The sequence below is a fragment of the Staurois parvus genome, unplaced genomic scaffold (genome assembly GCF_062004578.1).
Source record: "Staurois parvus isolate SC_StPar_1 unplaced genomic scaffold, SC_StPar_1.0 ptg000543l, whole genome shotgun sequence".
NCBI lineage: Eukaryota > Metazoa > Chordata > Amphibia > Anura > Ranidae > Staurois > Staurois parvus.
The window spans coordinates 1,603,095-1,628,260 of NW_028318339.1; the positions used below are offsets into that span (position 1 = coordinate 1,603,095).

At 44.4% G+C, this 25,166-nt stretch overlaps 1 protein-coding gene and 6 non-coding genes across 8 annotated transcripts in view; 1 reads left to right on the plus strand and 6 right to left on the minus strand.

The window, feature by feature from the left end:
* Positions 1–25,166, plus strand: part of TASP1 (taspase 1) — a 663,695-nt gene that overhangs the window by 273,983 nt on the left and 364,546 nt on the right. The gene's annotated exons all lie outside the window — the stretch shown is intronic.
* Positions 8,165–8,271, minus strand: LOC149451340 (U6 spliceosomal RNA). Its single transcript, XR_016315055.1, has one exon. It is a non-coding gene; the product is annotated as a U6 spliceosomal RNA (small nuclear RNA).
* LOC149451341 (U6 spliceosomal RNA) lies at positions 11,295–11,406 on the minus strand. The gene has a single exon (XR_016315099.1). It is a non-coding gene; the product is annotated as a U6 spliceosomal RNA (small nuclear RNA).
* LOC149451342 (U6 spliceosomal RNA) lies at positions 14,415–14,521 on the minus strand. The gene has a single exon (XR_016315056.1). It is a non-coding gene; the product is annotated as a U6 spliceosomal RNA (small nuclear RNA).
* Positions 17,543–17,654, minus strand: LOC149451343 (U6 spliceosomal RNA). Its single transcript, XR_016315100.1, has one exon. It is a non-coding gene; the product is annotated as a U6 spliceosomal RNA (small nuclear RNA).
* LOC149451344 (U6 spliceosomal RNA) lies at positions 20,675–20,786 on the minus strand. Its single transcript, XR_016315101.1, has one exon. It is a non-coding gene; the product is annotated as a U6 spliceosomal RNA (small nuclear RNA).
* LOC149451345 (U6 spliceosomal RNA) lies at positions 23,807–23,913 on the minus strand. Its single transcript, XR_016315057.1, has one exon. It is a non-coding gene; the product is annotated as a U6 spliceosomal RNA (small nuclear RNA).

Genomic DNA, 25,166 nt, shown 5'->3' on the forward strand with positions numbered 1-25,166 from the left:
TCATCACATGACATGTGCATGTGATCGCTGTGACGATTCACAGCTAGACACTAGTAGACAATGGATGGCATGCATGAAGCCATCCATGGTGTACAACTGTCATGTGACCTGCTGTGATTGGTCACAGCAGGTCACATGGTACCAGCAACGGGGCCGGTACTCAGATCTGTCATCGGCCGTGTCCGAGGTACATTGGTTTTGTTTTTTTGCTATATTATTTTCAACTCACTTTGATTGATTTATGTATCTCTGTGGTTTTAAAATCGATCTATTCACCTAGGGAAGCCTATTGAAACGAGTGGTCTGTCCTAGAGGTGCGCTACGAGAACGCACACGCTGGCATGCCCCTTACACCCCGGTCACGTCAGGTGCAACTTGGCCTGCGACTTGCAAAACTGTAGGCCAAGTCGCACCCTATTGTCCGCTATTACAGCGGTCCTATGGGTGCGGTTCCGGCTTTGTCGGAGCCGCGCCGACCTCTAAAGTAGTGCACGCAGCAGAGCTTTTGGTGCGGTTTGCATAGGCATTGGTGTCAGCAGGTCGCCCGATTTTGAAATGGTTTTGGGTGTGAGCGGGGGCTCAGGGTGTAAGCGAGCGCTTATGGCATTTGTTCCCTGGTTCCCTTTTTGTTTTCCCGAATGAAGGAGCTCGGGGGAGGGGCGCACTTTTGGCATCCTCACCTTGAGTGCCAGGGGACCTTTCCCAGAGCTGGCCCAGAGGTCGTTGGATGGAAACCATCCTCCGCTAGGCGGCTCTTTTTGATTTTCTCGTATCGATGAACCATTTCCATGCCGGGCACTTTTACCCCCTTCCTGCCCAGGCCATTTTTCAGGTTTCAGCGCTCTCACAATTTCAATGACAATTCGCTCGGTCATACAACATTGTACCCAAACAAACATTTCATCGTTTTCTTCACACAACTAGAGCTTTCTTTTGGTGGTATTTAATCACCGCTGGGGTTTTTATTTTTGGCTAAATTAACCAAAAAAGACCGAAAATTTAAAAACAAAACACGGTTTTCTTTGTTTCTGTTATAAAAGTTCGCAAATCCGTAATGGTTCTTCATAAATTTAGGCCGAGATGTATTCTGCTACATGTCTTTGGTGAAAATAACCCAAATTAGGATGTATTTTTTAGTTTGTAGGAAAGTGATAGAGTTCACAAACTCTGGTATAGGTCTGAATATTGATCAATCCTGAAGTAGTGACAGCCAATCTAATTTCTTGAGGCCCAAGAATGTCAGAACAGTACAGATATTCCCCAAATGACCCCTTTTTGTAAAGTAGACAGTACGACGGATTTCATAAGAGGCATGGCGAGTTTTTTGAAGTTGTATTTTTTTTGTCCGAATTTTTCAGAAAATGAAAAAAATGATTGTCACAATTATTTTTTTTTACATACTGTCACCAGTGCAGTACAGCGTCATCCTATCACTGGCATAGCGGTGATCAGGGACACTGACTGGTGACAGTATGGAAGAAAAAAAAAAAAAAAAAAAATCATTTTTTTTACTTTTTTTTATTATTATTCATTTTTTATTACATTTTTTTTCTTTTTCTTCAAGATTTTCTTTTCATATTTCCCTATGACCAAAGTAGTACAATGTTACCACAGTAACATTGTACTACTTTGGGGAAGTGATCAGTTTTTTTTTTTTCTTTTCTTACACAATTTGCTTATAGCAAAGACTTCCTTTGCTATAAGCAAGCATTTACCTGAATGACATCGATTCATTCAGGGGTTTGTTTTTTTTTTGTTTTTTTTTTTTTGTGCTCAGCTGTGATCTGGCCACGGCTCATCACATGACATGTGCATGTGATCGCTGTGACGATTCACAGCTAGACACTAGTAGACAATGGATGGCATGCATGAAGCCATCCATGGTGTACAACTGTCATGTGACCTGCTGTGATTGGTCACAGCAGGTCACATGGTACCAGCAACGGGGCCGGTACTCAGATCTGTCATCGGCCGTGTCCGAGGTACATTGGTTTTGTTTTTTTGCTATATTATTTTCAACTCACTTTGATTGATTTATGTATCTCTGTGGTTTTAAAATCGATCTATTCACCTAGGGAAGCCTATTGAAACGAGTGGTCTGTCCTAGACGTGCGCTACGAGAACGCACACGCTGGCATGCCCCTTACACCCCGGTCACGTCAGGTGCAACTTGGCCTGCGACTTGCAAAACTGTAGGCCAAGTCGCACCCTATTGTCCGCTATTACAGCGGTCCTATGGGTGCGGTTCCGGCTTTGTCGGAGCCGCGCCGACCTCTAAAGTAGTGCACGCAGCAGAGCTTTTGGTGCGGTTTGCATAGGCATTGGTGTCAGCAGGTCGCCCGATTTTGAAATGGTTTTGGGTGTGAGCGGGGGCTCAGGGTGTAAGCGAGCGCTTATGGCATTTGTTCCCTGGTTCCCTTTTTGTTTTCCCGAATGAAGGAGCTCGGGGGAGGGGCGCACTTTTGGCATCCTCACCTTGAGTGCCAGGGGACCTTTCCCAGAGCTGGCCCAGAGGTCGTTGGATGGAAACCATCCTCCGCTAGGCGGCTCTTTTTGATTTTCTCGTATCGATGAACCATTTCCATGCCGGGCACTTTTACCCCCTTCCTGCCCAGGCCATTTTTCAGGTTTCAGCGCTCTCACAATTTCAATGACAATTCGCTCGGTCATACAACATTGTACCCAAACAAACATTTCATCGTTTTCTTCACACAACTAGAGCTTTCTTTTGGTGGTATTTAATCACCGCTGGGGTTTTTATTTTTGGCTAAATTAACCAAAAAAGACCGAAAATTTAAAAACAAAACACGGTTTTCTTTGTTTCTGTTATAAAAGTTCGCAAATCCGTAATGGTTCTTCATAAATTTAGGCCGAGATGTATTCTGCTACATGTCTTTGGTGAAAATAACCCAAATTAGGATGTATTTTTTAGTTTGTAGGAAAGTGATAGAGTTCACAAACTCTGGTATAGGTCTGAATATTGATCAATCCTGAAGTAGTGACAGCCAATCTAATTTCTTGAGGCCCAAGAATGTCAGAACAGTACAGATATTCCCCAAATGACCCCTTTTTGTAAAGTAGACAGTACGACGGATTTCATAAGAGGCATGGCGAGTTTTTTGAAGTTGTATTTTTTTTGTCCGAATTTTTCAGAAAATGAAAAAAATGATTGTCACAATTATTTTTTTTTACATACTGTCACCAGTGCAGTACAGCGTCATCCTATCACTGGCATAGCGGTGATCAGGGACACTGACTGGTGACAGTATGGGGGAAAAAAAAAAAAAAAAAAAAATCATTTTTTTTACTTTTTTTTTTATTATTGTTCATTTTTTATTACATTTTTTTTCTTTTTCTTCAAGATTTTCTTTTCATATTTCCCTATGACCAAAGTAGTACAATGTTACCACAGTAACATTGTACTACTTTGGGGAAGTGATCAGTTTTTTTTTTTTCTTTTCTTACACAATTTGCTTATAGCAAAGACTTCCTTTGCTATAAGCAAGCATTTACCTGAATGACATCGATTCATTCAGGGGTTTGTTTTTTTTTTTTTTTTTTGTGCTCAGCTGTGATCTGGCCACGGCTCATCACATGACATGTGCATGTGATCGCTGTGACGATTCACAGCTAGACACTAGTAGACAATGGATGGCATGCATGAAGCCATCCATGGTGTACAACTGTCATGTGACCTGCTGTGATTGGTCACAGCAGGTCACATGGTACCAGCAACGGGGCCGGTACTCAGATCTGTCATCGGCCGTGTCCGAGGTACATTGGTTTTGTTTTTTTGCTATATTATTTTCAACTCACTTTGATTGATTTATGTATCTCTGTGGTTTTAAAATCGATCTATTCACCTAGGGAAGCCTATTGAAACGAGTGGTCTGTCCTAGACGTGCGCTACGAGAACGCACACGCTGGCATGCCCCTTACACCCCGGTCACGTCAGGTGCAACTTGGCCTGCGACTTGCAAAACTGTAGGCCAAGTCGCACCCTATTGTCCGCTATTACAGCGGTCCTATGGGTGCGGTTCCGGCTTTGTCGGAGCCGCGCCGACCTCTAAAGTAGTGCACGCAGCAGAGCTTTTGGTGCGGTTTGCATAGGCATTGGTGTCAGCAGGTCGCCCGATTTTGAAATGGTTTTGGGTGTGAGCGGGGGCTCAGGGTGTAAGCGAGCGCTTATGGCATTTGTTCCCTGGTTCCCTTTTTGTTTTCCCGAATGAAGGAGCTCGGGGGAGGGGCGCACTTTTGGCATCCTCACCTTGAGTGCCAGGGGACCTTTCCCAGAGCTGGCCCAGAGGTCGTTGGATGGAAACCATCCTCCGCTAGGCGGCTCTTTTTGATTTTCTCGTATCGATGAACCATTTCCATGCCGGGCACTTTTACCCCCTTCCTGCCCAGGCCATTTTTCAGGTTTCAGCGCTCTCACAATTTCAATGACAATTCGCTCGGTCATACAACATTGTACCCAAACAAACATTTCATCGTTTTCTTCACACAACTAGAGCTTTCTTTTGGTGGTATTTAATCACCGCTGGGGTTTTTATTTTTGGCTAAATTAACCAAAAAAGACCGAAAATTTAAAAACAAAACACGGTTTTCTTTGTTTCTGTTATAAAAGTTCGCAAATCCGTAATGGTTCTTCATAAATTTAGGCCGAGATGTATTCTGCTACATGTCTTTGGTGAAAATAACCCAAATTAGGATGTATTTTTTAGTTTGTAGGAAAGTGATAGAGTTCACAAACTCTGGTATAGGTCTGAATATTGATCAATCCTGAAGTAGTGACAGCCAATCTAATTTCTTGAGGCCCAAGAATGTCAGAACAGTACAGATATTCCCCAAATGACCCCTTTTTGTAAAGTAGACAGTACGACGGATTTCATAAGAGGCATGGCGAGTTTTTTGAAGTTGTATTTTTTTTGTCCGAATTTTTCAGAAAATGAAAAAAATGATTGTCACAATTATTTTTTTTTACATACTGTCACCAGTGCAGTACAGCGTCATCCTATCACTGGCATAGCGGTGATCAGGGACACTGACTGGTGACAGTATGGGGGAAAAAAAAAAAAAAAAAAAAATCATTTTTTTTACTTTTTTTTTTATTATTGTTCATTTTTTATTACATTTTTTTTCTTTTTCTTCAAGATTTTCTTTTCATATTTCCCTATGACCAAAGTAGTACAATGTTACCACAGTAACATTGTACTACTTTGGGGAAGTGATCAGTTTTTTTTTTTTCTTTTCTTACACAATTTGCTTATAGCAAAGACTTCCTTTGCTATAAGCAAGCATTTACCTGAATGACATCGATTCATTCAGGGGTTTGTTTTTTTTTTTTTTTTTTGTGCTCAGCTGTGATCTGGCCACGGCTCATCACATGACATGTGCATGTGATCGCTGTGACGATTCACAGCTAGACACTAGTAGACAATGGATGGCATGCATGAAGCCATCCATGGTGTACAACTGTCATGTGACCTGCTGTGATTGGTCACAGCAGGTCACATGGTACCAGCAACGGGGCCGGTACTCAGATCTGTCATCGGCCGTGTCCGAGGTACATTGGTTTTGTTTTTTTGCTATATTATTTTCAACTCACTTTGATTGATTTATGTATCTCTGTGGTTTTAAAATCGATCTATTCACCTAGGGAAGCCTATTGAAACGAGTGGTCTGTCCTAGACGTGCGCTACGAGAACGCACACGCTGGCATGCCCCTTACACCCCGGTCACGTCAGGTGCAACTTGGCCTGCGACTTGCAAAACTGTAGGCCAAGTCGCACCCTATTGTCCGCTATTACAGCGGTCCTATGGGTGCGGTTCCGGCTTTGTCGGAGCCGCGCCGACCTCTAAAGTAGTGCACGCAGCAGAGCTTTTGGTGCGGTTTGCATAGGCATTGGTGTCAGCAGGTCGCCCGATTTTGAAATGGTTTTGGGTGTGAGCGGGGGCTCAGGGTGTAAGCGAGCGCTTATGGCATTTGTTCCCTGGTTCCCTTTTTGTTTTCCCGAATGAAGGAGCTCGGGGGAGGGGCGCACTTTTGGCATCCTCACCTTGAGTGCCAGGGGACCTTTCCCAGAGCTGGCCCAGAGGTCGTTGGATGGAAACCATCCTCCGCTAGGCGGCTCTTTTTGATTTTCTCGTATCGATGAACCATTTCCATGCCGGGCACTTTTACCCCCTTCCTGCCCAGGCCATTTTTCAGGTTTCAGCGCTCTCACAATTTCAATGACAATTCGCTCGGTCATACAACATTGTACCCAAACAAACATTTCATCGTTTTCTTCACACAACTAGAGCTTTCTTTTGGTGGTATTTAATCACCGCTGGGGTTTTTATTTTTGGCTAAATTAACCAAAAAAGACCGAAAATTTAAAAACAAAACACGGTTTTCTTTGTTTCTGTTATAAAAGTTCGCAAATCCGTAATGGTTCTTCATAAATTTAGGCCGAGATGTATTCTGCTACATGTCTTTGGTGAAAATAACCCAAATTAGGATGTATTTTTTAGTTTGTAGGAAAGTGATAGAGTTCACAAACTCTGGTATAGGTCTGAATATTGATCAATCCTGAAGTAGTGACAGCCAATCTAATTTCTTGAGGCCCAAGAATGTCAGAACAGTACAGATATTCCCCAAATGACCCCTTTTTGTAAAGTAGACAGTACGACGGATTTCATAAGAGGCATGGCGAGTTTTTTGAAGTTGTATTTTTTTTGTCCGAATTTTTCAGAAAATGAAAAAAATGATTGTCACAATTATTTTTTTTTACATACTGTCACCAGTGCAGTACAGCGTCATCCTATCACTGGCATAGCGGTGATCAGGGACACTGACTGGTGACAGTATGGGGGAAAAAAAAAAAAAAAAAAAAATCATTTTTTTTACTTTTTTTTTTATTATTGTTCATTTTTTATTACATTTTTTTTCTTTTTCTTCAAGATTTTCTTTTCATATTTCCCTATGACCAAAGTAGTACAATGTTACCACAGTAACATTGTACTACTTTGGGGAAGTGATCAGTTTTTTTTTTTTCTTTTCTTACACAATTTGCTTATAGCAAAGACTTCCTTTGCTATAAGCAAGCATTTACCTGAATGACATCGATTCATTCAGGGGTTTGTTTTTTTTTTTTGTGCTCAGCTGTGATCTGGCCACGGCTCATCACATGACATGTGCATGTGATCGCTGTGACGATTCACAGCTAGACACTAGTAGACAATGGATGGCATGCATGAAGCCATCCATGGTGTACAACTGTCATGTGACCTGCTGTGATTGGTCACAGCAGGTCACATGGTACCAGCAACGGGGCCGGTACTCAGATCTGTCATCGGCCGTGTCCGAGGTACATTGGTTTTGTTTTTTTGCTATATTATTTTCAACTCACTTTGATTGATTTATGTATCTCTGTGGTTTTAAAATCGATCTATTCACCTAGGGAAGCCTATTGAAACGAGTGGTCTGTCCTAGACGTGCGCTATGAGAACGCACACGCTGGCATGCCCCTTACACCCCGGTCACGTCAGGTGCAACTTGGCCTGCGACTTGTAAAACTGTAGGCCAAGTCGCACCCTATTGTCCGCTATTAGAGCGGTCGTACGGGTGCGGTTCCGGCTTTGTCGGAGCCGCGCCGACTTCTAAAGTAGTGCACGCAGCAGAGCTTTTGGTGCGATTTGCATAGGCATTGGTGTCAGCAGGTCACCCAATTTTGAAATTGGTTTTGATGTGAGCGGGGGCTCAGGGTGTAAGAGAGCGCTTATGGCATTTGCTGCCTTTTTGTTTTCCCGAATGAAGGGGCTCGGGGGAGGGGCGCACTTTGGCATCCTCACCTTGAGTGCCGGGGGAGCTTTCCCAGAGCTGGCCGTATAGAAAGGCATTGGGAAAGAAAGGGGAGCCAAGAGAAGGAGTGAGAGAATGGAGCGCCCCCATAGACTAACGGGGCAGTGGGATGCCCATAGGCGTGCTGCTCTTCTTCAGAGAAGGTTGGTGGGAGAAGCCGCTAGGGCACGTGCAGCTTTCAGTTGCGCTCTAACCGTAAGCCGCAGCTTGTAATTTTTATTTTTTAAAATAGTTGATGCTAAGAGTAAAAAAAAAAAAAAAGAAAGAAAGAAAGCAAGAAATCCAAAGCATTGAATTGAAGGAAGGCTGTTTGAGGAAAAAATTTGGGACCGCTTCATGGGTTAGCATGTCAACCTTACGCAGGGGCTTGCTAATTTTCTCTGTATCGTTCCACGATTGTAATCCTGCCCACCCGCCGATGCGGGGGGGCAAAGCAATGGGAGAGCCCGAGGGGTATATAAGCCGTCAAAGAGGTCAGAAGATCAGCTTATGGAGAGCGTTGAATGTCGGTGTTCTGCGCTATTTCTGCCAAACTATGTTTATGAATTCTAAGAATGCTTTTTGTATAATCATAATCAATGTGATCAATAATGTCTGTCAGTTGAAAAGTTGATTTTACTGAAGAAAATGAGGAGCACACAGGCTATTGTTAAGCAGGACACCGCATGCAAGTGAGCAGCTCTGCCAGGAGGCATTGTGGGAAGGCAGGCAGGCCACGCCCACCATGCCTTGCTGGGCCCATAAAGCAGAGGTGGTTGGATCCAAACCATCCTCTGCTAGGCGGCTATTTTGGATTTGGATTTCCTGGTAATTATTAAAGAGCCATTTTAGTCCATTGGTTTTGTTTTTTTGCTATATTATTTTCAACTCACTTTGATTGATTGATGTATCTCTGTGGTTTTAAAAATGGTGCCTGCGCCATCTATCCACCTAGGGAAGCCTATTGAAACGAGTGGTCTGTCCTAGAGGTGCGCTACGAGAACGCACACGCTGGCATGCCCCTTACACCCCGGTCACGTCAGGTGCAACTTGGCCTGCGACTTGTAAAACTGTAGGCCAAGTCGCACCCTATTGTCCGCTATTACAGCGGTCCTATGGGTGCGGTTCCGGCTTTGTCGGAGCCGCGCCGACCTCTAAAGTAGTGCACGCAGCAGAGCTTTTGGTGCGGTTTGCATAGGCATTGGTGTCAGCAGGTCGCCCGATTTTGAAATGGTTTTGGGTGTGAGCGGGGGCTCAGGGTGTAAGCGAGCGCTTATGGCATTTGTTCCCTGGTTCCCTTTTTGTTTTCCCGAATGAAGGAGCTCGGGGGAGGGGCGCACTTTTGGCATCCTCACCTTGAGTGCCAGGGGACCTTTCCCAGAGCTGGCCCAGAGGTCGTTGGATGGAAACCATCCTCCGCTAGGCGGCTCTTTTTGATTTTCTCGTATCGATGAACCATTTCCATGCCGGGCACTTTTACCCCCTTCCTGCCCAGGCCATTTTTCAGGTTTCAGCGCTCTCACAATTTCAATGACAATTCGCTCGGTCATACAACATTGTACCCAAACAAACATTTCATCGTTTTCTTCACACAACTAGAGCTTTCTTTTGGTGGTATTTAATCACCGCTGGGGTTTTTATTTTTGGCTAAATTAACCAAAAAAGACCGAAAATTTAAAAACAAAACACGGTTTTCTTTGTTTCTGTTATAAAAGTTCGCAAATCCGTAATGGTTCTTCATAAATTTAGGCCGAGATGTATTCTGCTACATGTCTTTGGTGAAAATAACCCAAATTAGGATGTATTTTTTAGTTTGTAGGAAAGTGATAGAGTTCACAAACTCTGGTATAGGTCTGAATATTGATCAATCCTGAAGTAGTGACAGCCAATCTAATTTCTTGAGGCCCAAGAATGTCAGAACAGTACAGATATTCCCCAAATGACCCCTTTTTGTAAAGTAGACAGTACGACGGATTTCATAAGAGGCATGGCGAGTTTTTTGAAGTTGTATTTTTTTTGTCCGAATTTTTCAGAAAATGAAAAAAATGATTGTCACAATTATTTTTTTTTACATACTGTCACCAGTGCAGTACAGCGTCATCCTATCACTGGCATAGCGGTGATCAGGGACACTGACTGGTGACAGTATGGGGGAAAAAAAAAAAAAAAAAAAAATCATTTTTTTTACTTTTTTTTTTATTATTGTTCATTTTTTATTACATTTTTTTTCTTTTTCTTCAAGATTTTCTTTTCATATTTCCCTATGACCAAAGTAGTACAATGTTACCACAGTAACATTGTACTACTTTGGGGAAGTGATCAGTTTTTTTTTTTTCTTTTCTTACACAATTTGCTTATAGCAAAGACTTCCTTTGCTATAAGCAAGCATTTACCTGAATGACATCGATTCATTCAGGGGTTTGTTTTTTTTTTTTTTTTTTTTTGTGCTCAGCTGTGATCTGGCCACGGCTCATCACATGACATGTGCATGTGATCGCTGTGACGATTCACAGCTAGACACTAGTAGACAATGGATGGCATGCATGAAGCCATCCATGGTGTACAACTGTCATGTGACCTGCTGTGATTGGTCACAGCAGGTCACATGGTACCAGCAACGGGGCCGGTACTCAGATCTGTCATCGGCCGTGTCCGAGGTACATTGGTTTTGTTTTTTTGCTATATTATTTTCAACTCACTTTGATTGATTTATGTATCTCTGTGGTTTTAAAATCGATCTATTCACCTAGGGAAGCCTATTGAAACGAGTGGTCTGTCCTAGACGTGCGCTATGAGAACGCACACGCTGGCATGCCCCTTACACCCCGGTCACGTCAGGTGCAACTTGGCCTGCGACTTGTAAAACTGTAGGCCAAGTCGCACCCTATTGTCCGCTATTAGAGCGGTCGTACGGGTGCGGTTCCGGCTTTGTCGGAGCCGCGCCGACTTCTAAAGTAGTGCACGCAGCAGAGCTTTTGGTGCGATTTGCATAGGCATTGGTGTCAGCAGGTCACCCAATTTTGAAATTGGTTTTGATGTGAGCGGGGGCTCAGGGTGTAAGAGAGCGCTTATGGCATTTGCTGCCTTTTTGTTTTCCCGAATGAAGGGGCTCGGGGGAGGGGCGCACTTTGGCATCCTCACCTTGAGTGCCGGGGGAGCTTTCCCAGAGCTGGCCGTATAGAAAGGCATTGGGAAAGAAAGGGGAGCCAAGAGAAGGAGTGAGAGAATGGAGCGCCCCCATAGACTAACGGGGCAGTGGGATGCCCATAGGCGTGCTGCTCTTCTTCAGAGAAGGTTGGTGGGAGAAGCCGCTAGGGCACGTGCAGCTTTCAGTTGCGCTCTAACCGTAAGCCGCAGCTTGTAATTTTTATTTTTTAAAATAGTTGATGCTAAGAGTAAAAAAAAAAAAAAAGAAAGAAAGAAAGCAAGAAATCCAAAGCATTGAATTGAAGGAAGGTTGTTTGAGGAAAAAATTTGGGACCGCTTCATGGGTTAGCATGTCAACCTTACGCAGGGGCTTGCTAATTTTCTCTGTATCGTTCCACGATTGTAATCCTGCCCACCCGCCGATGCGGGGGGCAAAGCAATGGGAGAGCCCGAGGGGTATATAAGCCCTCAAAGAGGTCAGAAGATCAGCTTATGGAGAGCGTTGAATGTCGGTGTTCTGCGCTATTTCTGCCAAACTATGTTTATGAATTCTAAGAATGCTTTTTGTATAATCATAATCAATGTGATCAATAATGTCTGTCAGTTGAAAAGTTGATTTTACTGAAGAAAATGAGGAGCACACAGGCTATTGTTAAGCAGGACACCGCATGCAAGTGAGCAGCTCTGCCAGGAGGCATTGTGGGAAGGCAGGCAGGCCACGCCCACCATGCCTTGCTGGGCCCATAAAGCAGAGGTGGTTGGATCCAAACCATCCTCTGCTAGGCGGCTATTTTGGATTTGGATTTCCTGGTAATTATTAAAGAGCCATTTTAGTCCATTGGTTTTGTTTTTTTGCTATATTATTTTCAACTCACTTTGATTGATTGATGTATCTCTGTGGTTTTAAAAATGGTGCCTGCGCCATCTATCCACCTAGGGAAGCCTATTGAAACGAGTGGTCTGTCCTAGAGGTGCGCTACGAGAACGCACACGCTGGCATGCCCCTTACACCCCGGTCACGTCAGGTGCAACTTGGCCTGCGACTTGTAAAACTGTAGGCCAAGTCGCACCCTATTGTCCGCTATTACAGCGGTCCTATGGGTGCGGTTCCGGCTTTGTCGGAGCCGCGCCGACCTCTAAAGTAGTGCACGCAGCAGAGCTTTTGGTGCGGTTTGCATAGGCATTGGTGTCAGCAGGTCGCCCGATTTTGAAATGGTTTTGGGTGTGAGCGGGGGCTCAGGGTGTAAGCGAGCGCTTATGGCATTTGTTCCCTGGTTCCCTTTTTGTTTTCCCGAATGAAGGAGCTCGGGGGAGGGGCGCACTTTTGGCATCCTCACCTTGAGTGCCAGGGGACCTTTCCCAGAGCTGGCCCAGAGGTCGTTGGATGGAAACCATCCTCCGCTAGGCGGCTCTTTTTGATTTTCTCGTATCGATGAACCATTTCCATGCCGGGCACTTTTACCCCCTTCCTGCCCAGGCCATTTTTCAGGTTTCAGCGCTCTCACAATTTCAATGACAATTCGCTCGGTCATACAACATTGTACCCAAACAAACATTTCATCGTTTTCTTCACACAACTAGAGCTTTCTTTTGGTGGTATTTAATCACCGCTGGGGTTTTTATTTTTGGCTAAATTAACCAAAAAAGACCGAAAATTTAAAAACAAAACACGGTTTTCTTTGTTTCTGTTATAAAAGTTCGCAAATCCGTAATGGTTCTTCATAAATTTAGGCCGAGATGTATTCTGCTACATGTCTTTGGTGAAAATAACCCAAATTAGGATGTATTTTTTAGTTTGTAGGAAAGTGATAGAGTTCACAAACTCTGGTATAGGTCTGAATATTGATCAATCCTGAAGTAGTGACAGCCAATCTAATTTCTTGAGGCCCAAGAATGTCAGAACAGTACAGATATTCCCCAAATGACCCCTTTTTGTAAAGTAGACAGTACGACGGATTTCATAAGAGGCATGGCGAGTTTTTTGAAGTTGTATTTTTTTTGTCCGAATTTTTCAGAAAATGAAAAAAATGATTGTCACAATTATTTTTTTTTACATACTGTCACCAGTGCAGTACAGCGTCATCCTATCACTGGCATAGCGGTGATCAGGGACACTGACTGGTGACAGTATGGGGGAAAAAAAAAAAAAAAAAAAAATCATTTTTTTTACTTTTTTTTTTATTATTGTTCATTTTTTATTACATTTTTTTTCTTTTTCTTCAAGATTTTCTTTTCATATTTCCCTATGACCAAAGTAGTACAATGTTACCACAGTAACATTGTACTACTTTGGGGAAGTGATCAGTTTTTTTTTTTTCTTTTCTTACACAATTTGCTTATAGCAAAGACTTCCTTTGCTATAAGCAAGCATTTACCTGAATGACATCGATTCATTCAGGGGTTTGTTTTTTTTTTTTGTGCTCAGCTGTGATCTGGCCACGGCTCATCACATGACATGTGCATGTGATCGCTGTGACGATTCACAGCTAGACACTAGTAGACAATGGATGGCATGCATGAAGCCATCCATGGTGTACAACTGTCATGTGACCTGCTGTGATTGGTCACAGCAGGTCACATGGTACCAGCAACGGGGCCGGTACTCAGATCTGTCATCGGCCGTGTCCGAGGTACATTGGTTTTGTTTTTTTGCTATATTATTTTCAACTCACTTTGATTGATTTATGTATCTCTGTGGTTTTAAAATCGATCTATTCACCTAGGGAAGCCTATTGAAACGAGTGGTCTGTCCTAGACGTGCGCTATGAGAACGCACACGCTGGCATGCCCCTTACACCCCGGTCACGTCAGGTGCAACTTGGCCTGCGACTTGTAAAACTGTAGGCCAAGTCGCACCCTATTGTCCGCTATTAGAGCGGTCGTACGGGTGCGGTTCCGGCTTTGTCGGAGCCGCGCCGACTTCTAAAGTAGTGCACGCAGCAGAGCTTTTGGTGCGATTTGCATAGGCATTGGTGTCAGCAGGTCACCCAATTTTGAAATTGGTTTTGATGTGAGCGGGGGCTCAGGGTGTAAGAGAGCGCTTATGGCATTTGCTGCCTTTTTGTTTTCCCGAATGAAGGGGCTCGGGGGAGGGGCGCACTTTGGCATCCTCACCTTGAGTGCCGGGGGAGCTTTCCCAGAGCTGGCCGTATAGAAAGGCATTGGGAAAGAAAGGGGAGCCAAGAGAAGGAGTGAGAGAATGGAGCGCCCCCATAGACTAACGGGGCAGTGGGATGCCCATAGGCGTGCTGCTCTTCTTCAGAGAAGGTTGGTGGGAGAAGCCGCTAGGGCACGTGCAGCTTTCAGTTGCGCTCTAACCGTAAGCCGCAGCTTGTAATTTTTATTTTTTAAAATAGTTGATGCTAAGAGTAAAAAAAAAAAAAAAGAAAGAAAGAAAGCAAGAAATCCAAAGCATTGAATTGAAGGAAGGCTGTTTGAGGAAAAAATTTGGGACCGCTTCATGGGTTAGCATGTCAACCTTACGCAGGGGCTTGCTAATTTTCTCTGTATCGTTCCACGATTGTAATCCTGCCCACCCGCCGATGCGGGGGGGCAAAGCAATGGGAGAGCCCGAGGGGTATATAAGCCGTCAAAGAGGTCAGAAGATCAGCTTATGGAGAGCGTTGAATGTCGGTGTTCTGCGCTATTTCTGCCAAACTATGTTTATGAATTCTAAGAATGCTTTTTGTATAATCATAATCAATGTGATCAATAATGTCTGTCAGTTGAAAAGTTGATTTTACTGAAGAAAATGAGGAGCACACAGGCTATTGTTAAGCAGGACACCGCATGCAAGTGAGCAGCTCTGCCAGGAGGCATTGTGGGAAGGCAGGCAGGCCACGCCCACCATGCCTTGCTGGGCCCATAAAGCAGAGGTGGTTGGATCCAAACCATCCTCTGCTAGGCGGCTATTTTGGATTTGGATTTCCTGGTAATTATTAAAGAGCCATTTTAGTCCATTGGTTTTGTTTTTTTGCTATATTATTTTCAACTCACTTTGATTGATTGATGTATCTCTGTGGTTTTAAAAATGGTGCCTGCGCCATCTATCCACCTAGGGAAGCCTATTGAAACGAGTGGTCTGTCCTAGAGGTGCGCTACGAGAACGCACACGCTGGCATGCCCCTTACACCCCGGTCACGTCAGGTGCAACTTGGCCTGCGACTTGTAAAACTGTAGGCCAAGTCGCACCCTATTGTCCGCTATTACAGCGGTCCTATGGGTGCGGTTCCGGCTTTGTCGGAGCCGCGCCGACCTCTAAAGTAGTGCACGCAGCAGAGCTTTTGGTGCGGTTTGCATAGGCATTGGTGTCAGCAGGTCGCCCGATTTTGAAATGGTTTTGGGTGTGAGCGGGGGCTCAGGGTGTAAGCGAGCGCTTATGGCATTTGTTCCCTGGTTCCCTTTTTGTTTTCCCGAATGAAGGAGCTCGGGGGAGGGGCGCACTTTTGGCATCCTCACCTTGAGTGCCAGGGGACCTTTCCCAGAGCTGGCCCAGAGGTCGTTGGATGGAAACCATCCTCCGCTAGGCGGCTCTTTTTGATTTTCTCGTATCGATGAACCATTTCCATGCCGGGCACTTTTACCCCCTTCCTGCCCAGGCCATTTTTCAGGTTTCAGCGCTCTCACAATTTCAATGACAATTCGCTCGGTCATACAACATTGTACCCAAACAAACATTTCATCGTTTTCTTCACACAACTAGAGCTTTCTTTTGGTGGTATTTAATCACCGCTGGGGTTTTTATTTTTGGCTAAATTAACCAAAAAAGACCGAAAATTTAAAAACAAAACACGGTTTTCTTTGTTTCTGTTATAAAAGTTCGCAAATCCGTAATGGTTCTTCATAAATTTAGGCCGAGATGTATTCTGCTACATGTCTTTGGTGAAAATAACCCAAATTAGGATGTATTTTTTAGTTTGTAGGAAAGTGATAGAGTTCACAAACTCTGGTATAGGTCTGAATATTGATCAATCCTGAAGTAGTGACAGCCAATCTAATTTCTTGAGGCCCAAGAATGTCAGAACAGTACAGATATTCCCCAAATGACCCCTTTTTGTAAAGTAGACAGTACGACGGATTTCATAAGAGGCATGGCGAGTTTTTTGAAGTTGTATTTTTTTTGTCCGAATTTTTCAGAAAATGAAAAAAATGATTGTCACAATTATTTTTTTTTACATACTGTCACCAGTGCAGTACAGCGTCATCCTATCACTGGCATAGCGGTGATCAGGGACACTGACTGGTGACAGTATGGGGGAAAAAAAAAAAAAAAAAAAAATCATTTTTTTTACTTTTTTTTTTATTATTGTTCATTTTTTATTACATTTTTTTTCTTTTTCTTCAAGATTTTCTTTTCATATTTCCCTATGACCAAAGTAGTACAATGTTACCACAGTAACATTGTACTACTTTGGGGAAGTGATCAGTTTTTTTTTTTTCTTTTCTTACACAATTTGCTTATAGCAAAGACTTCCTTTGCTATAAGCAAGCATTTACCTGAATGACATCGATTCATTCAGGGGTTTGTTTTTTTTTTTTTTTTTTTGTGCTCAGCTGTGATCTGGCCACGGCTCATCACATGACATGTGCATGTGATCGCTGTGACGATTCACAGCTAGACACTAGTAGACAATGGATGGCATGCATGAAGCCATCCATGGTGTACAACTGTCATGTGACCTGCTGTGATTGGTCACAGCAGGTCACATGGTACCAGCAACGGGGCCGGTACTCAGATCTGTCATCGGCCGTGTCCGAGGTACATTGGTTTTGTTTTTTTGCTATATTATTTTCAACTCACTTTGATTGATTTATGTATCTCTGTGGTTTTAAAATCGATCTATTCACCTAGGGAAGCCTATTGAAACGAGTGGTCTGTCCTAGACGTGCGCTATGAGAACGCACACGCTGGCATGCCCCTTACACCCCGGTCACGTCAGGTGCAACTTGGCCTGCGACTTGTAAAACTGTAGGCCAAGTCGCACCCTATTGTCCGCTATTAGAGCGGTCGTACGGGTGCGGTTCCGGCTTTGTCGGAGCCGCGCCGACTTCTAAAGTAGTGCACGCAGCAGAGCTTTTGGTGCGATTTGCATAGGCATTGGTGTCAGCAGGTCACCCAATTTTGAAATTGGTTTTGATGTGAGCGGGGGCTCAGGGTGTAAGAGAGCGCTTATGGCATTTGCTGCCTTTTTGTTTTCCCGAATGAAGGGGCTCGGGGGAGGGGCGCACTTTGGCATCCTCACCTTGAGTGCCGGGGGAGCTTTCCCAGAGCTGGCCGTATAGAAAGGCATTGGGAAAGAAAGGGGAGCCAAGAGAAGGAGTGAGAGAATGGAGCGCCCCCATAGACTAACGGGGCAGTGGGATGCCCATAGGCGTGCTGCTCTTCTTCAGAGAAGGTTGGTGGGAGAAGCCGCTAGGGCACGTGCAGCTTTCAGTTGCGCTCTAACCGTAAGCCGCAGCTTGTAATTTTTATTTTTTAAAATAGTTGATGCTAAGAGTAAAAAAAAAAAAAAAGAAAGAAAGAAAGCAAGAAATCCAAAGCATTGAATTGAAGGAAGGCTGTTTGAGGAAAAAATTTGGGACCGCTTCATGGGTTAGCATGTCAACCTTACGCAGGGGCTTGCTAATTTTCTCTGTATCGTTCCACGATTGTAATCCTGCCCACCCGCCGATGCGGGGGGCAAAGCAATGGGAGAGCCCGAGGGGTATATAAGCCGTCAAAGAGGTCAGAAGATCAGCTTATGGAGAGCGTTGAATGTCGGTGTTCTGCGCTATTTCTGCCAAACTATGTTTATGAATTCTAAGAATGCTTTTTGTATAATCATAATCAATGTGATCAATAATGTCTGTCAGTTGAAAAGTTGATTTTACTGAAGAAAATGAGGAGCACACAGGCTATTGTTAAGCAGGACACCGCATGCAAGTGAGCAGCTCTGCCAGGAGGCATTGTGGGAAGGCAGGCAGGCCACGCCCACCATGCCTTGCTGGGCCCATAAAGCAGAGGTGGTTGGATCCAAACCATCCTCTGCTAGGCGGCTATTTTGGATTTGGATTTCCTGGTAATTATTAAAGAGCCATTTTAGTCCATTGGTTTTGTTTTTTTGCTATATTATTTTCAACTCACTTTGATTGATTGATGTATCTCTGTGGTTTTAAAAATGGTGCCTGCGCCATCTATCCACCTAGGGAAGCCTATTGAAACGTGTGGTCTGTCCTAGAGGTGCGCTACGAGAACGCACACGCTGGCATGCCCCTTACACCCCGGTCACGTCAGGTGCAACTTGGCCTGCGACTTGTAAAACTGTAGGCCAAGTCGCACCCTATTGTCCGCTATTACAGCGGTCCTATGGGTGCGGTTCCGGCTTTGTCGGAGCCGCGCCGACCTCTAAAGTAGTGCACGCAGCAGAGCTTTTGGTGCGGTTTGCATAGGCATTGGTGTCAGCAGGTCGCCCGATTTTGAAATGGTTTTGGGTGTGAGCGGGGGCTCAGGGTGTAAGCGAGCGCTTATGGCATTTGTTCCCTGGTTCCCTTTTTGTTTTCCCGAATGAAGGAGCTCGGGGGAGGGGCGCACTTTTGGCATCCTCACCTTGAGTGCCAGGGGACCTTTCCCAGAGCTGGCCCAGAGGTCGTTGGATGGAAACCATCCTCCGCTAGGCGGCTCTTTTTGATTTTCTCGTATCGATGAACCATTTCCATGCCGGGCACTTTTACCCCCTTCCTGCCCAGGCCATTTTTCAGGTTTCAGCGCTCTCACAATTTCAATGACAATTCGCTCGGTCATACAACATTGTACCCAAACAAACATTTCATCGTTTTCTTCACACAACTAGAGCTTTCTTTTGGTGGTATTTAATCACCGCTGGGGTTTTTATTTTTGGCTAAATTAACCAAAAAAGACCGAAAATTTAAAAACAAAACACGGTTTTCTTTGTTTCTGTTATAAAAGTTCGCAAATCCGTAATGGTTCTTCATAAATTTAGGCCGAGATGTATTCTGCTACATGTCTTTGGTGAAAATAACCCAAATTAGGATGTATTTTTTAGTTTGTAGGAAAGTGATAGAGTTCACAAACTCTGGTATAGGTCTGAATATTGATCAATCCTGAAGTAGTGACAGCCAATCTAATTTCTTGAGGCCCAAGAATGTCAGAACAGTACAGATATTCCCCAAATGACCCCTTTTTGTAAAGTAGACAGTACGACGGATTTCATAAGAGGCATGGCGAGTTTTTTGAAGTTGTATTTTTTTTGTCCGAATTTTTCAGAAAATGAAAAAAATGATTGTCACAATTATTTTTTTTTACATACTGTCACCAGTGCAGTACAGCGTCATCCTATCACTGGCATAGCGGTGATCAGGGACACTGACTGGTGACAGTATGGGGGAAAAAAAAAAAAAAAAAAAAATCATTTTTTTTACTTTTTTTTTTATTATTGTTCATTTTTTATTACATTTTTTTTCTTTTTCTTCAAGATTTTCTTTTCATATTTCCCTATGACCAAAGTAGTACAATGTTACCACAGTAACATTGTACTACTTTGGGGAAGTGATCAGTTTTTTTTTTTTCTTTTCTTACACAATTTGCTTATAGCAAAGACTTCCTTTGCTATAAGCAAGCATTTACCTGAATGACATCGATTCATTCAGGGGTTTGTTTTTTTTTTGTTTTTTTTTTTTTGTGCTCAGCTGTGATCTGGCCACGGCTCATCACATGACATGTGCATGTGATCGCTGTGACGATTCACAGCTAGACACTAGTAGACAATGGATGGCATGCATGAAGCCATCCATGGTGTACAACTGTCATGTGACCTGCTGTGATTGGTCACAGCAGGTCACATGGTACCAGCAACGGGGCCGGTACTCAGATCTGTCATCGGCCGTGTCCGAGGTACATTGGTTTTGTTTTTTTGCTATATTATTTTCAACTCACTTTGATTGATTTATGTATCTCTGTGGTTTTAAAATCGATCTATTCACCTAGGGAAGCCTATTGAAACGAGTGGTCTGTCCTAGACGTGCGCTATGAGAACGCACACGCTGGCATGCCCCTTACACCCCGGTCACGTCAGGTGCAACTTGGCCTGCGACTTGTAAAACTGTAGGCCAAGTCGCACCCTATTGTCCGCTATTAGAGCGGTCGTACGGGTGCGGTTCCGGCTTTGTCGGAGCCGCGCCGACTTCTAAAGTAGTGCACGCAGCAGAGCTTTTGGTGCGATTTGCATAGGCATTGGTGTCAGCAGGTCACCCAATTTTGAAATTGGTTTTGATGTGAGCGGGGGCTCAGGGTGTAAGAGAGCGCTTATGGCATTTGCTGCCTTTTTGTTTTCCCGAATGAAGGGGCTCGGGGGAGGGGCGCACTTTGGCATCCTCACCTTGAGTGCCGGGGGAGCTTTCCCAGAGCTGGCCGTATAGAAAGGCATTGGGAAAGAAAGGGGAGCCAAGAGAAGGAGTGAGAGAATGGAGCGCCCCCATAGACTAACGGGGCAGTGGGATGCCCATAGGCGTGCTGCTCTTCTTCAGAGAAGGTTGGTGGGAGAAGCCGCTAGGGCACGTGCAGCTTTCAGTTGCGCTCTAACCGTAAGCCGCAGCTTGTAATTTTTATTTTTTAAAATAGTTGATGCTAAGAGTAAAAAAAAAAAAAAAGAAAGAAAGAAAGCAAGAAATCCAAAGCATTGAATTGAAGGAAGGCTGTTTGAGGAAAAAATTTGGGACCGCTTCATGGGTTAGCATGTCAACCTTACGCAGGGGCTTGCTAATTTTCTCTGTATCGTTCCACGATTGTAATCCTGCCCACCCGCCGATGCGGGGGGCAAAGCAATGGGAGAGCCCGAGGGGTATATAAGCCGTCAAAGAGGTCAGAAGATCAGCTTATGGAGAGCGTTGAATGTCGGTGTTCTGCGCTATTTCTGCCAAACTATGTTTATGAATTCTAAGAATGCTTTTTGTATAATCATAATCAATGTGATCAATAATGTCTGTCAGTTGAAAAGTTGATTTTACTGAAGAAAATGAGGAGCACACAGGCTATTGTTAAGCAGGACACCGCATGCAAGTGAGCAGCTCTGCCAGGAGGCATTGTGGGAAGGCAGGCAGGCCACGCCCACCATGCCTTGCTGGGCCCATAAAGCAGAGGTGGTTGGATCCAAACCATCCTCTGCTAGGCGGCTATTTTGGATTTGGATTTCCTGGTAATTATTAAAGAGCCATTTTAGTCCATTGGTTTTGTTTTTTTGCTATATTATTTTCAACTCACTTTGATTGATTGATGTATCTCTGTGGTTTTAAAAATGGTGCCTGCGCCATCTATCCACCTAGGGAAGCCTATTGAAACGTGTGGTCTGTCCTAGAGGTGCGCTACGAGAACGCACACGCTGGCATGCCCCTTACACCCCGGTCACGTCAGGTGCAACTTGGCCTGCGACTTGTAAAACTGTAGGCCAAGTCGCACCCTATTGTCCGCTATTACAGCGGTCCTATGGGTGCGGTTCCGGCTTTGTCGGAGCCGCGCCGACCTCTAAAGTAGTGCACGCAGCAGAGCTTTTGGTGCGGTTTGCATAGGCATTGGTGTCAGCAGGTCGCCCGATTTTGAAATGGTTTTGGGTGTGAGCGGGGGCTCAGGGTGTAAGCGAGCGCTTATGGCATTTGTTCCCTGGTTCCCTTTTTGTTTTCCCGAATGAAGGAGCTCGGGGGAGGGGCGCACTTTTGGCATCCTCACCTTGAGTGCCAGGGGACCTTTCCCAGAGCTGGCCCAGAGGTCGTTGGATGGAAACCATCCTCCGCTAGGCGGCTCTTTTTGATTTTCTCGTATCGATGAACCATTTCCATGCCGGGCACTTTTACCCCCTTCCTGCCCAGGCCATTTTTCAGGTTTCAGCGCTCTCACAATTTCAATGACAATTCGCTCGGTCATACAACATTGTACCCAAACAAACATTTCATCGTTTTCTTCACACAACTAGAGCTTTCTTTTGGTGGTATTTAATCACCGCTGGGGTTTTTATTTTTGGCTAAATTAACCAAAAAAGACCGAAAATTTAAAAACAAAACACGGTTTTCTTTGTTTCTGTTATAAAAGTTCGCAAATCCGTAATGGTTCTTCATAAATTTAGGCCGAGATGTATTCTGCTACATGTCTTTGGTGAAAATAACCCAAATTAGGATGTATTTTTTAGTTTGTAGGAAAGTGATAGAGTTCACAAACTCTGGTATAGGTCTGAATATTGATCAATCCTGAAGTAGTGACAGCCAATCTAATTTCTTGAGGCCCAAGAATGTCAGAACAGTACAGATATTCCCCAAATGACCCCTTTTTGTAAAGTAGACAGTACGACGGATTTCATAAGAGGCATGGCGAGTTTTTTGAAGTTGTATTTTTTTTGTCCGAATTTTTCAGAAAATGAAAAAAATGATTGTCACAATTATTTTTTTTTACATACTGTCACCAGTGCAGTACAGCGTCATCCTATCACTGGCATAGCGGTGATCAGGGACACTGACTGGTGACAGTATGGGGGAAAAAAAAAAAAAAAAAAAAATCATTTTTTTTACTTTTTTTTTTATTATTGTTCATTTTTTATTACATTTTTTTTCTTTTTCTTCAAGATTTTCTTTTCATATTTCCCTATGACCAAAGTAGTACAATGTTACCACAGTAACATTGTACTACTTTGGGGAAGTGATCAGTTTTTTTTTTTTCTTTTCTTACACAATTTGCTTATAGCAAAGACTTCCTTTGCTATAAGCAAGCATTTACCTGAATGACATCGATTCATTCAGGGGTTTGTTTTTTTTTTGTTTTTTTTTTTTTGTGCTCAGCTGTGATCTGGCCACGGCTCATCACATGACATGTGCATGTGATCGCTGTGACGATTCACAGCTAGACACTAGTAGACAATGGATGGCATGCATGAAGCCATCCATGGTGTACAACTGTCATGTGACCTGCTGTGATTGGTCACAGCAGGTCACATGGTACCAGCAACGGGGCCGGTACTCAGATCTGTCATCGGCCGTGTCCGAGGTACATTGGTTTTGTTTTTTTGCTATATTATTTTCAACTCACTTTGATTGATTTATGTATCTCTGTGGTTTTAAAATCGATCTATTCACCTAGGGAAGCCTATTGAAACGAGTGGTCTGTCCTAGACGTGCGCTATGAGAACGCACACGCTGGCATGCCCCTTACACCCCGGTCACGTCAGGTGCAACTTGGCCTGCGACTTGTAAAACTGTAGGCCAAGTCGCACCCTATTGTCCGCTATTAGAGCGGTCGTACGGGTGCGGTTCCGGCTTTGTCGGAGCCGCGCCGACTTCTAAAGTAGTGCACGCAGCAGAGCTTTTGGTGCGATTTGCATAGGCATTGGTGTCAGCAGGTCACCCAATTTTGAAATTGGTTTTGATGTGAGCGGGGGCTCAGGGTGTAAGAGAGCGCTTATGGCATTTGCTGCCTTTTTGTTTTCCCGAATGAAGGGGCTCGGGGGAGGGGCGCACTTTGGCATCCTCACCTTGAGTGCCGGGGGAGCTTTCCCAGAGCTGGCCGTATAGAAAGGCATTGGGAAAGAAAGGGGAGCCAAGAGAAGGAGTGAGAGAATGGAGCGCCCCCATAGACTAACGGGGCAGTGGGATGCCCATAGGCGTGCTGCTCTTCTTCAGAGAAGGTTGGTGGGAGAAGCCGCTAGGGCACGTGCAGCTTTCAGTTGCGCTCTAACCGTAAGCCGCAGCTTGTAATTTTTATTTTTTAAAATAGTTGATGCTAAGAGTAAAAAAAAAAAAAAAGAAAGAAAGAAAGCAAGAAATCCAAAGCATTGAATTGAAGGAAGGCTGTTTGAGGAAAAAATTTGGGACCGCTTCATGGGTTAGCATGTCAACCTTACGCAGGGGCTTGCTAATTTTCTCTGTATCGTTCCACGATTGTAATCCTGCCCACCCGCCGATGCGGGGGGGCAAAGCAATGGGAGAGCCCGAGGGGTATATAAGCCGTCAAAGAGGTCAGAAGATCAGCTTATGGAGAGCGTTGAATGTCGGTGTTCTGCGCTATTTCTGCCAAACTATGTTTATGAATTCTAAGAATGCTTTTTGTATAATCATAATCAATGTGATCAATAATGTCTGTCAGTTGAAAAGTTGATTTTACTGAAGAAAATGAGGAGCACACAGGCTATTGTTAAGCAGGACACCGCATGCAAGTGAGCAGCTCTGCCAGGAGGCATTGTGGGAAGGCAGGCAGGCCACGCCCACCATGCCTTGCTGGGCCCATAAAGCAGAGGTGGTTGGATCCAAACCATCCTCTGCTAGGCGGCTATTTTGGATTTGGATTTCCTGGTAATTATTAAAGAGCCATTTTAGTCCATTGGTTTTGTTTTTTTGCTATATTATTTTCAACTCACTTTGATTGATTGATGTATCTCTGTGGTTTTAAAAATGGTGCCTGCGCCATCTATCCACCTAGGGAAGCCTATTGAAACGAGTGGTCTGTCCTAGAGGTGCGCTACGAGAACGCACACGCTGGCATGCCCCTTACACCCCGGTCACGTCAGGTGCAACTTGGCCTGCGACTTGTAAAACTGTAGGCCAAGTCGCACCCTATTGTCCGCTATTACAGCGGTCCTATGGGTGCGGTTCCGGCTTTGTCGGAGCCGCGCCGACCTCTAAAGTAGTGCACGCAGCAGAGCTTTTGGTGCGGTTTGCATAGGCATTGGTGTCAGCAGGTCGCCCGATTTTGAAATGGTTTTGGGTGTGAGCGGGGGCTCAGGGTGTAAGCGAGCGCTTATGGCATTTGTTCCCTGGTTCCCTTTTTGTTTTCCCGAATGAAGGAGCTCGGGGGAGGGGCGCACTTTTGGCATCCTCACCTTGAGTGCCAGGGGACCTTTCCCAGAGCTGGCCCAGAGGTCGTTGGATGGAAACCATCCTCCGCTAGGCGGCTCTTTTTGATTTTCTCGTATCGATGAACCATTTCCATGCCGGGCACTTTTACCCCCTTCCTGCCCAGGCCATTTTTCAGGTTTCAGCGCTCTCACAATTTCAATGACAATTCGCTCGGTCATACAACATTGTACCCAAACAAACATTTCATCGTTTTCTTCACACAACTAGAGCTTTCTTTTGGTGGTATTTAATCACCGCTGGGGTTTTTATTTTTGGCTAAATTAACCAAAAAAGACCGAAAATTTAAAAACAAAACACGGTTTTCTTT